A 13,280-nucleotide genomic window follows, 5' to 3' on the forward strand; every position below is an offset into this window, starting at 1 on the left:
GAAGAGATGTGCCAACATCTTGTGATTGGCTAGATCTGTAGAGGCAAACAGGAAGATTCTGTGGGTCTGCAGTGATCTGGCAGGCATGGTACCACCTGAGATTCCTTTCTGCTACTACATTCCCCTGAGAGGTGGTGGATGCTGCTTTTGCAGATTTCCAACCATGTCAGTAAAACAAAAGCAAATCTTGCAGATGTATCAGTCATGTCTAAAGTGATTTAGGGACTTGTGTGTCACAACAGCTTCTTCAGTGTCTTAATTCTTCCTGTCCTTTTCCACCAGAGAAACCCGTGGAAGGAAATTAAAAGGAGATGGGGAGCTAGCCTGCCTAAATTTAACTCCCTAGCTATCTTTTGCTATTCTGGCTCTTAGATTTTCAGACTCTGACTGATTTAATTGCTTTGAGGTGCTTAGTTCTTAACTAAAGTCATCCTGGAGAACGTCCTCTGGAGATGGTTGTCTCCCTTGGGTTTGGAAAAAAGTACTGACTTGTAGAAAGCTCTTCATTCTCTCCTTAGTTTCATCTTGTTTGCTATCACATGGGAGTATTCAGCTTATAGGAGTTGCTTTGTTTTGGGTTTGTGGAGAACACACCCTTTTTCAAAAGCAGTGGAGGGCTCAACTTACCCTTGCCAAACTCTACAGTAGGAAAAAAAGTGTAATACTTGGATGGGCACAATGGCAATTCATCTTTCTGGCTGAAAGCCTTGTTTTGGAGTTTTGTTGCTTAGTGTCTGTCAGCACTTTCATCCGGGGAATTTGAGTTTCTCCTACAACAGCCCAGTCTCAACTAAAAGTTTGCATATAAAGTATCAGAACTCAGAACTGGTTGTTTGGGTTTTAAGTTAATTTTCCAAACGAGATTAAGTCAAGATATGAAAAAAGTACTTGGGTGGTTCTCAGCATAAAAAGAAGGAAATTATTATCTTGGCATTTGTTTAATCTTGTGAAATATTTATTTAAAAGGAAACTGAATGAAAAATTAAAATGGGATATAAAAACTCACCACCAACAAAAAAAGAATTCTTACAGAAACTGGGCTACATTTTGAGGTGTTTAACACCTCTAGGCATTGTCATTATTCTCATGTCTTTGAGAATAATTAATTCAACAACTAACCACATATGTTCAACCGGTTTCCTTTCAGGAATGCTTCAGCTGCTGATGGATCACAAAAGGAAGGATCATGTCTCAAGCCTTTGAAGATATGGATAAGAAGGAAGTAATTGTTAATGATTTGCTGATCTAATCCAAAAATGATTGACAACATAATGAAATCATGCAATCCTTTAGTGTGCCAAAAAAACATAACTTAAAATTGGCAGGAACAAAAGTCTGAGGAGGCTGAATGAGATCAGTTGCATTATACACAACACTACTGTATGTGTCTAGTCATAGAAAACTTGCCCCGAGAAATGAGAGGAACTGGAAGAAACTAATAGTCTTTTGGAACTTCTTATGCATCTCAATTAATTTCTGTCACAATTAAACACCTCGTTCAAAATGCTACTTGAAGACAATGCAGAAAAAAAACATTAAGTAGAGAATTAAAGCTGTCAAAAGCCACCTGGAATTATGCATTCTGAGCTATCAGCAGAGCCTGGTGTAAACTAATATCAGCAGAGCTAATATCAACAGAGGCTGGTGCAAACTACAGTTGCACTTCTGCAAGTTGACTGTCATAGTGCACTAAACCCTGGGTTTGGCAGATATCAGGCAGCACTGCTGTTGCAAACACACTGATTTGTAACACCAGTGCATTCCTTCACTTGGAAAAGACTGGAGAAATACTTGATGTATTTTATTGTATGAAAAATAAAGCCATTAAGTACAGATTAGTTGAATGAATGGAGTCTCACCCCTTCACGCACAGGTGGTACTGCAGCATGTTCTTCTGCTGAAGAACTGCCCTTGCCAACCGCTGAGCCCTGTCCACCTTTCAGTCCTTACTCAACAGCCTTACTCATCCTGCTCTTCCACCCCGTCCCCCTCCTGCGCTCACCCTCTGCAAACTTCGGAGAATTACTGCCCCTGCGCGTGGCTTCCGAGCTCTCCGACGCAGGAGATCAGAACCAGGTACTGCAACACACCAACACGGCTCTCCCTGTCCTCCCCTGCCCCGGGCACTGCGCAGCAACTCGGTGTCCCCTAGCCACCTGCAGCGCCAGGGCGGCCCGAGGAGGGTCCCCTGGCCACATGCAGCGCCAGGGAGGCCTGAGCAGGGCCCACACCGCAGCAGACCCACGCTCAGCGCGCCACGGCACGCCCGGCACGGAGCGTGGCCAGCCACCACAGCGGGAAACGGCAGGCCGTGCTCCCTCCTCCCCGCAGGTTCCCCCGGTCTCAGTTTTTGCTCCACTGAGGAAATTCCCCAACTCCGACCCGGGAGAGGGCACAGGCACGGGGACGCACCGGGGACGCAGCAGTGCCTCGGCAGCCCCCCGCCCCGCCACCTGGCGTCACGCGACCAGCGCGGGGCGGAACCCCGCCACCCCCGCGGCCAATCGGCGCTCGGCTTTGCGCGGCCCCCGTCCCTCCAGCCAATAGGACGCGAGCCTTTCCTTGGCGTGGCTGTGTGCTGGGGGCGGGGCGGCCGCCCGGGGTCGGGCCGGGCGTGGGGCCGCTGTGCTCCGCGGGCCGCGCAGCTCCGCCCCGGTGGGCGGGGCCCAGCGCTCCCGGCCCGGCCCGGCCCAGCGCGGCGGCGGCGATGGGCAGCCGGGGCGTGCGGCGCCGCGAGTAGAAGGAGGCTGAAGCGCGCCCGCAGCTGCCCGGGAGGCCTGGCTTCAGGTGGGAGCCGCGGCCCCGCAGCGCCCGCTCGGGGCGAGGTGGGGCGGTACCGGACCGCGCGCGGGTGGTCCGCGTTCCCCCGGGGCTGGGGTCGGCGCGGGCGCTGAGCGGCGCCGGGACGGGCGGCTCCGAGGGGCACGGGACCGCGCGGGTTCACCGGCGAGGGAGAGGATGCGGCAGGTGCCGGGCTGCGGGGGCTCGGCAGCGGGGCTGTGCATGCGTGCGTGGGGGAGTCCGTACCTCTGTGCGGGGCGCCGGTTCCAAGATGGCCCCCGCCCCCCGGCCACCCGCTGCCGCCGCTCGGATGAAGCGCTTGGGCCGGGGGGAGCCCCGCGGGGCCGTGTCACCCCAGGCTGGGGCGGCTCCGGCGGCCGCACCCCGAGGGGAGGTCGAGGTCCGCGGCCGCGGGAGGCAGGCCCGCAGCGGAGACCTGCCCGCGAGCAGGGCGCTGAGGTCTGGCCGGTGGACGAGAGGGCGCGGGGAGAGGGGTATTTCGTCACGGCAGGTGCTTCGGCTGGGCTTTAAAACCCGCCGGGCTGGCGGGAGCTGTGGAGAGCTCGTTCATAGCGACCCATGGATGTGACTAAAGCATTAAGTGACCATCGGGCGATGCAGCTGGTCTCAGGGGACCCATAAACTTTAATTTATAGACTATCGCTATGTGAAGTATTTTCGTGAGTTGACTGAGAATAACTTCATTCACCTGTGGAACCAGCTCCTTCCTGGTTTTGTTAATGCCTATGTTTAATCTGTGCTGAGCAATAAATAGCATTAATAATTTGGCCTGTTGCATGTGAGGAACTCAAACGATGATGTTTGATGTAACAGCTAGACGAGCAGTAGATGCCTTTGCATGCTACTTTGGTGCTTCCACCTCTGAATGCCTAGCTTTGTTTTATTTGATCTGTTTTTATAACAAACTACCTATCTACATTTCCAGAGCTTTTTCTTTGGTTTCTTAAACAGCTCATCACATTTTTGCCCTTTCCTCCCTCTAAATAAACTGTAGAATAACTTCAGGGGCAATAGCTTTTCGTGATTTTTTGAGCTCTTCCATTTAAAGAAGACTGGGTAGTCTGGGCAGCAGTGACCAGCATCTTTACACTCATAATGAGCTTCAGTACTTGAATTCAGTATTTGGGGGTTTTTTTGTTAAGTTTTTTTGGATGAGGTTTAGAGTTTTTGAGTTTTGGATGAGGTTTATTCTAAGTTTACTTAGATCAAGAGCCCCATTTTAATGAGACCTTTTTTTAGTTAAACCTATTTTTTTGTACGTGTTTGTTTTAAAATATAGTAATTGGAATTTTTCTGTGAGGTGTTATCGTCATCCTCCAGGTCCCTTTTATGGAGGGATGTTTACATCTTTGCCATATTTACAGAAAGATACTACTTAAAACTAGATTCTTCATTTCCTGAAAGTGGTATTTGCTCAAATTGACGTTGATGATCAAATCTCTAGTCTAGAATTAACATTAGGATTTTGCTTGATAGTACTGTTTGGATTGAGTAAGGGTGTCTTTGTTTTTTTTGTGTGTTCAAAGTAGGCGGTTGCACGGAGCTTTTAAAAGCTGTTTGAAAGCACCAGTTAATTGAGGTTTTGGGATTTAATCGTTTAGAGCTGCTGGGGAATGAATGAACGAGACTCGTCAGTTTCAACTGTGCTTGTTTATTCATCAGACCAAAAAGGAGTAAAGCAGTAACCTAAACAGTGAAAAATTGATCTAAATATTTTCAGACTCAGAATACTTTGTGACTTTAGTGTGGATGTATTTATATTTATATGTGTACACTTAAAAAGAGACAGAGGAAGTCCCAGAGCTGCAGATTGCTGTCAACTGACAGAGCACATCAAGGAAAGGTTGCTGTATATTTATTCTTGTTTTTGTCTTTAGGCATCCGCTAGCAGGCCTTATTACAGGCAGGATACTGTGTTAGATGGACCTTGAACCTGAGCTAGTATGTCCTTTTTGTGTTTGTAATAAAATGCTTTCTGTGTAGTAGCATGCCATTCAGCATTTAAATTTTAAGTTAGACAAGTGTCAGAGTGTAAGTTTTTGAGAGTACAGGAGAGAAGTTAATGCCAGGTACAGAGAAAGCAGGCTGATGACTGTACTTTGGATGCTATTTGCATTTTTGTTAACATTTATAGGACATCCTAACTCCTGATAGGAAATGGTCACAAGTATGTTTTCTAAGTGGCAACTTCCAGTCCTTTCCTGAGTGCCTTCTGGGAGTACTGTGCTTCTCATGAAGATGTGGTTGCTGGGATCTGCTGCAACTCCCATCTGTTTTTATGATGTTACAACATTGCCTTTCACTGAAACACCAGCCTTAGTTCTGGTTTCCCGCACTGAATCTTCCCTTTCTATGTGGCAAGCACTTGGGCACCTGTGAACCTTTCACTTATCTCTAGCATATGGAAGGGAGCAGAAGAGATCTATAAAAAGTAGTTCAGTAGCATCTTCTCTCTAAACTGGTTCCTCTGCATTAAGGTTTACTGGGGAACTTGTTATGATAATAAGTAAAAGCAGGAAAAAAATCTGGTCTTGCTGCTAACAAAGTGTCTGTTAGTTGTCTTCTTAGAGTATCTTTTGAAAAGTTGTTGCAGTGAGTTAAGCAAGTTTCATCATCTAGAGCTATGTCAATTATGTGTAGGAGTCACCAAAGCTTCCCGCATAGTTGTACTAATGCGATTTAATCCCAGCCTAGTGTGTATATACTCTTTCTGACCCTATCTCCTGAAAATTTTTCATCCTGGTTGCTAGTTTCTCATTCATTAACAAAAAAGATGTAGTATATTAACTCATCTCTCCCTGATTTTAGTCTTAGAATACAGTAATACAACAGAGTTCATCTATACCTACTTGCAGCGGATCATGCTTACACCACAAGTGAAGTACTTAATTTCATATGGTGCTTTGCCTTGTGTTGCAGCAATAGAGAGACAGGGAGCAAGCAGTACTTAATACACTTCAAGTAACTTTTACAGTACAGTGTCCTTAACATCCCTTGACAGTTCAGACCTCTCTGTCACATGTCATGTTGACTGCATGGCAGATCTAAGAGCAGCTTTGCATAGTTTACGGAACCACTTTGAGCATTACCATGAGGTATTTGGTAATGTTCTTTGGCAGTTGAGTTTCCAGAGACAGCAACAGATGATAGAGATGCATTGACATGCTCTTTATTTCAACTAACAGCCTTGCACATAGGGGAAGACCAGCAGAAAGCAAAACTTAACATGCCTGAAGATGCACAAAACTTTACTTTGCTGTTCTTGGGTATCTATGTTCATTATGCTTAGCTACCAAAGAATACAATGGGAATTTTCACCCCACTTTGGAAGGCTGGTGAACTCCATGTGTTATTAAGCAGCCTAGTTTCCAGGACTCTGAAAATGGTTTTGTCAATCTACATTATGAATCGTGGATAGAATCAACCAGTATTTCCCAGATGCTAGCCCTGGAGGAGAGAGGAGCTACTAATGTAGAGGTGTATTTCAGTATATGTGACCTCTTGGGGTCACATCTTGTTACTATGGCCAGTGTCCTGGGTTTTGTTGCTTTTCATTCAGTTGTGAGGGCTACTATGATTATGCTGTTGCCCTTCCTATGCTACTTATATGAAATAACAGATCAAGTTAAAATTGAGCTTAGGCATAACACCCTTAACATATCATATTTCAATATGAGAATGTTTTAATAGAAGAAAAAATACCCCAATCTTGGCAGTTGTTTGCTAGTTTTAAAGAAGAAAAATTCAAGCTTTCTTGGTTCTCAAATCATGTGCAGTATAGTTGGTGATACAGAAAACATGCAACCAAAAGCTCCTGAAATGAACACCTTGTTTACATCCTCAGTGACAGCAGTATTTAAAGATGGAACTAATCCATAAACTGTAACAATAAATGATATGATAGAGCTATGCAATTGGAGATGTGAACATTGTAGTTTGCAGTGTGCAGACGAGACGATGGCATATGAACACACACACCCAAAAGGCCTGTCTTGATATTTTTGACCTTGTTTTGACTGTTAGGTGTTTGCCATACATGTAACAGGATGGCTGTGGTTCTGTTGCCCACATGCATTCTGTGGTCTGCTGCTCCATTTCTGCTCCTGCAGTTCATTGCCAAGAGGAGACATCAGGTGTTTTCAGTATGTATGAGGAGTAGGCACTGCATTATGCCAGGTGGAGTGTGGAAGAAGACATTTGCTGAGTGTCAGTTTGCACAGCTAGTAATGAGGCTATTATTGCCAATTTCCAAAGCAGAGGGATTAGCTATCATGAAGGAAAGAAAGAGCATATTCACTACAAGCATGAAGTCACAAGCGCTTACAGGGTTTTCAGTATGGACCCATAAAGTGCTATGAAAGGAGGCTTACACCTTCAGTTTTGTACCAGAACTTGTGATATTTATATATTAGATAAAGCTTACTCGTACCCATTTTGAAATCATTGCTTTGCTTAATTAATGCTTTAAGGTCCCTGTCTAGAACAGGCATGGAGGCGGAACAAATTGGCAAGTTGAAATCCTCTCTTGGCCTGGCTTAAATAAATCTCTTCTGAATTTTCCTGTTTTTGCAGGACTTCATACAGAAACAGCTGTTGGGAAGTTAATTACTTTAAACTGGTGCTCCTAACATTTAGAATAAAATCATGAAAATGTAGTATTTTCAACACTGACTAGAACCAATGTCATATTACTATTAGCTTTTCTTTTTTTCCTTCAGGCACCACAGATCTCAGCTCCAGAGCTTGGAAAATGTGTATCTTGAAGTCCCTGTTGAAGTAAAGACAGTCATACAGGTAGGATTACCTTATGGTTGCTGTCTTGTCCACTGTTTTTCTGATATTGGACTAGGCTGTGACTTGTTTTTTACAGTCTTGTGTGGATGAATATGTAAGACCAAGAATAACTTTGTATCATGCTTAGTGCTAATAAATAAAGATGTGAAACACCATTGTACCAATATGTGGTCTAAGTATTCTTAATGACATTTTGCTTTATTGTTTTGAAGAGAGCCTCTGTTTTTTGAGTCAAGAATGACTGAATTTTCTTGATGTTATTTTGCTATAGGTCATAGAATGAATGATGAATATCATGGTGTAACTTCTGAAAACATAGGAAAGTGTATTGCTAATACAGCTGTTAATGGTGACTCACTGCAAAACAAATTGCACTATATATTGTATAGCAAGTTTAAACGTGGAGTAAACCTGCTTTAGAGCTGCTGCTGATGTCTCAGAACTTGGAAACATACACATCCATTTATGTAAAGAGCATAGAAAGTCTTTATTATGTTCATTATGTATTGTTTGGTGGACTGAGATTAGCTTTAGCAAATGAAGCTGTTCCAAAGGGAGCAATGTAGTTTCAGATATGAAATGCAGAGCTGCTGTTTCACAGACAATATGCCATGAATGCTATCTAAATAAATGGACCTGCTATTGCTAATTATAAATCAGAGAATGGAATGTAATTATTTTACATATTGCATGTGGCTAAAGCAGAAGCTTCAACTGGCAGATGGGGAGGTTTTTTGTGTGTATTTCTAGAGAACACCTTTCAAGTTCAGCTGGATGGAAAGCCTTGTTTTTTTTTGTCACAGTCCAGAGGAATTGCAGAAAGAGAACTCATCTAAAGAAACAGTCTTAAATTTCTTCTCAGAGCTTTGACAGAGTAATGAAGGTTTTCAATGGCTTAACAGATACTCTGATAGAGGTTTTGAATGAATAGCTGTTCATGAGTAGTTAATTATCTCGTTGTAATCTGGGTCATTTGCTTAGCTGTGAACACAGTTAACCTTTGTATTAGGATTGCATTGTAACTGAAACATGCATGTGGAAGGGGGAATGCTGAAGCTGCATCATTTTGAGGCAAGCAATGCTGGAGAAGTGTCCAAAACCACCTTCTGAGCATGTACCTTACTCCTTTGTTAAGGCAAATGGAGGCTCAAGTCTAGTGAGGGTGTGAAATCTCTGCTCTGTAGGTCATATTTAAAAATCCTTTCTCCTCCCCTAATGCTCTTCCTACCAGCCCAAGGCATAGTTACTGTTGCTTCCACCAGGACAAACAGCAGCCCTTTGTTAGCTGCCTTGCCTGAGGCACACCCTGTTCTGGCTTTGCTGCTGTGCTCTTGCCATCTGTAGATCCTAGAGACCCTGCAAGGAGCCTTTGCTGCCTAATCTTTGAGGTTCGAGTGTGTTACCTCCACGACACATACAGATAACCAGTAAATTCAGTCCCACTAACTGAAGTTTCTAGAGTTTAATTTCCTATAGGGAAAGGAACACCCACTCTGTACCACAGCTGTTGTAGGTTCTTTATTGAAAAAGTGGTTACTTCTCTAAGAACTCAAATCTGTTACTTGGATAGCATCAAAATTCGTTGTGAAATTTTGTCTTGATTGTTCAAGAGATGCTCCAAGTGCTACAGCCCAGTGAGTCCTTAAACACCCTGACCAAGCTGCAGTGTGAGGCTCCCTACTTGGAGAGCTTGTCCTCTGAAATACGATACAGGTGGTGACTTGGACCACCTTCCAGCTGCCACAACCAGTCTGAGCAAGGGTGTCAAAATGGCAAACAAACCTCAGGGGATAAAACTGTGAATGGCATGCTTTGAGGTAAGTGCCGAGTGCTGCCTTTGCTCCCTCATCTGACTGCTGTGAGAGTCATGTGCCTAGGCTGTGAGACCTGTTCTGGACAAGATGCCCAGGGTGCCTCTCAGCAAAGACTATCCAGCTTTAAGAAATCTTGATGGTTAAAATGGAGAACAAAAATAATGTGCAGCAGCTTAGCACTGATGCTGTTCAGACCAAAGTCAGTCATCTGGCAAAGACGTTTTTGGAGGGAGTGTAGAAAAAGCAGATGTCCTTTGTTCAGAACCATGGCTATAGCTTGCAAGCGTAGATGGCTGAATACTGTCATAGTTTCCCACTGTTTATTTCTGCTGGAAGAACTATTTCTAGTGGATGGTGGGCACACTGGCACCCTGACTGAAGGAGAAATCGTGACTGGAAATAGCAGAATTAAGGACTGCAACAGTGGAGGAAAAAGTTTTCCTGGGCAGCCATATCTGGAAAGTCCTGCTGTGAGTGCCATGGAGGGAGGGAGTTGCAACACAGTTACTGGAGGAAATGAGAGTTAAAGGAACAATTTGGCAATTGGAAAAAAAGTTGAAAACTTTGTTATGCCAGCTGTAAATGACTTTTGTTTCCTAGAAGCTATGAAAACCGTTTTCTAACACTATGTACTGTATTCAGTATGAATTGGTTTAACTCCTGATTTAATGGTAAACATGCATTTTATTACCTAATAAAGATTCCTTCTCATTAGGGCTTTTCACTGAACTTTTTTTTCACAGTGATAAATGAAGACTGTTAAATACTTTCATCTCAAAAGTCTGGAGTGGGAAGAGTGTTAGAAACCAACAGACGTTTGGCTAAAAGGAAGAATCTGTTGCTGACGTGGCTGTGGAGGAAGAGTTTGAATGGTTTAATAGCAGAGATGGACAACTTCTTTTTTTCTAGATATCTGATTCTAAAAGTAATGTATATACATGAATGTGACAAATGTTTGGATTTTGGAAAGAAACCAACTCCCACATTCCACACAGCAGAGGGGTCCTAGGTGATACCCATGAGAAAAGATTTGCAAACTCAATAACCTTTCCTCACAGTAGGACCTGGCTGATCTGCTAATTATGTTTAGGGAGTCACAGAATATCAAGGAAACTTCAGAAACCTTACAAAATGCTACTTTTCATATTTGCAGAGGAGCTTAGTGGGGAGGTCATCCAAATAATAACTGGATAATTACCACCTTAACTAAGTAAAGAAAGTACAGAAAGACATAATAACCAACATCTGTAATATTAAGATACATACTCTCAACCCCCTGAGTCTTTAACAGTAGTTCACTTTGACTTGCAAACCAGTTTACTCCTCAGAGTAAACTGGTAAATAAGCTAAGTAAGTAAACTTTGACTTTATACTGTAATGAGTTCTGATTAGTGTTTTTGGCTTCCTATAATGATAGCAAGTATATTTGAAAGAAAACAGAAGCCATTCAGGTTAGTTTATCCAAGGACTGAACTCACCATTATATCTGCAAGCTTACATCAGGGAATTAAATGTCTCATACTATGAAATCACTTATTCTGTCTTATCTAACACTTTAGCATGGATATAGTGTTATTATAAAAAATGGATGTATCAGTTCAACAGACACATGCATTACTTAGCAAAACACTGCAGCTTCTTAAAATAAACCTGCTGTCATCACAGGTAGAAGTTTCTGCAATGACACGTAGTGCCAGCAGGTGCCTTGTACTTTTTCACAAGCTGATCTATGGAGATGGTGGTGGTACTGCAGGAAGAATAAACATCTTCTTGGTTATATGAATGGAGTATTTCCACATCCTTGGAGACAAAAAACATGGCATGCACATTAATACAGTGTAAGACTAGCAGACTGTAGGAGCAGGAATATGTTCACTTAAGTAATTGGACCTTCTGAGGCTATTCAATGTGTTTGTATTAACAGTTTCCAGTTTGTCAAAGCAGTTACATGTGTTAACTGAGATTCCTTGTATTTATCTGCATCGTGAAGGACTAAATAAGTTATCCCTAGTTGTCCAAAGCAAATCTCATCTTATCTTGTGGTACTTACGGCTAAATATTTGTTCAGACGCTAGTTTGCAGCTCCTGAGGTCCTCAGCATTGGGATAAAAATGAGTGTATCCTTCTTCCAGTGCCTGTATGGGATGTGATTGGAGCTGCTGGGATCTGTCTGCAGGCTTCCAGCACACTTCTGTTGCTCTTGGCTCCTAGTCTGCAAGGACATTGTCCTCACTACTGAGGTCAGACGTCTTCATTGCTCTCCTTGCAGTGGGCTGCTTCTCATTCACTGGCTGGTCAAATTCAAATCCTGATTTTCCTTCTGTTTGAGTGTACACTTGAGAGTCCAGTGAGAAAAGGGCTGAACTTTCCTTTTGTGCCCTCCAGTTAGTGCTGGCCTTATGGCCTATGTGCTAGCCTTCAGACATGAATTAAAAGCATACCCTTACCCTCTCCCTCTTTCAACCAAAACTTGTTTTTTATTATGCTTTAAAAGATATTAATGTCTTGCTGTTGTTGCTGCCTTACATCTCCTGGGTGATGGAAATTGTCCTCTTCCTTCATATCTCTTTTGCTGGCTTTAGAAAGAATGAGGTTCTTGGAACACTTTTAAGAGACCTTATATGTAACAGTAATAGCATGTTGTTCTGAATTGGTAAGTAGTGATGTGACCTTTACTCTCCAAAAGTCATTCTTGAGTAGTACATTGAGATGTTATCTCCCCACTTGAATGCTTGACTAGAGAGATGAATTTTGATATGGGCATATTTGACAAGCTCACATAGCCTGCTACCCCAACAGAGAAGTAAGAGTATGCCACAGCCTGCCTGAAAGCCTCATGTCTGGTCACCTTTTACCAAATGTGATGTTTTTCCTGTGTTATGTTTTATTTGCTGGATATGGACTGTAATAGAAAAGGTAATCCATAATCCAGTCTTTACTTTGTTGCAGAGCCATTTACAAATTTAGAAAGTAAAAGATAGAAACACATGGAGAAGTTACAGATTTCCTCTTATTTGTAGCTAGATTCCCCCCCCCCCCCCGTAGATTGGATGTTTGTATGCATAAACTCTTATATGCCCACTTACTATACATAAAAATAGTTTCACAGTGTATGTACAAGGAGACTCTTAATGTAAGGAGATGAAATGTTTGTGCATGTGGGTTTCCTGCTGTTAGTAGGAAAAAGCTGACATCAAGTTTAATATAATTGCTGCAGCAACAACAGTAATCCACTAATGAATCTTTCCCAAGGTGAAACCTTTCTTAGGCCACAGAAAAAAAAAAGTAAGAAGAATGATGAGGTAAATCAAGGAAAGTGTCAGGTGCTTACCATTTTTTTTAGTAGAATAAGCATGATTTAGGAAAAATTATTCTTTATTTTGTTGGAAAGAAATAGAGTAGTAGTACTGTACCTTTAGGAAAAGTAAAGCTGAAGGTAAAGCTCATTGTATCTACTGGATCCTAAAGGAATCTTATAACTTAAAGAGAGATGGTAAAAATTTTAAATAAAAGCCAGTTTTCTAAGGAGTGAAGGGATGAGGTATTCTGGTCTTCTAGTGAGATACTGGTTTCACCCCTAGCATATTAATTCATGTCACAGTACCACTGTCTAGGTCAGTTCTCACTCAGTGAGTTGCATTGTCATAGGGCATAGTGTTTGTTCTGCTTTTCCTCACTGAAGAGAGGATGGTATGGTCAGACTGGCTTAGACTTCTTGTACTAGTTCCTGACTGGTCGCTGAGACCTTGTCTCCACATAGCTCAACGAGGCTGTGTTCTGACAGTCATGATAAGGCAGATTTCTTTCTCTGTTGCTGGTATCTCATCAGAGGGTTGCTGATTTGACATTTTGTCATGTGAGTCTTTAGCT

At 42.9% G+C, this 13,280-nt stretch overlaps 1 protein-coding gene across 2 annotated transcripts in view; it reads left to right on the forward strand.

Annotated features, from left to right (window-relative positions):
- The first annotated feature begins 2,697 nt into the window (after positions 1-2,697).
- MPP7 (MAGUK p55 scaffold protein 7) overlaps positions 2,698-13,280 on the forward strand; it is a 154,267-nt gene continuing 143,684 nt past the window's right edge. For both annotated transcript variants that reach the window (XM_061996951.1, XM_061996952.1), the window contains exons 1-2: positions 2,698-2,787; positions 7,521-7,596. The gene's annotated coding sequence lies outside the window, so the exon portion shown is untranslated. The remainder of the gene's footprint in view (positions 2,788-7,520; positions 7,597-13,280) is intronic.

Source organism: Colius striatus, chromosome 5 (genome assembly GCF_028858725.1).
Source record: "Colius striatus isolate bColStr4 chromosome 5, bColStr4.1.hap1, whole genome shotgun sequence".
Taxonomy (NCBI): Eukaryota; Metazoa; Chordata; class Aves; order Coliiformes; family Coliidae; genus Colius; species Colius striatus.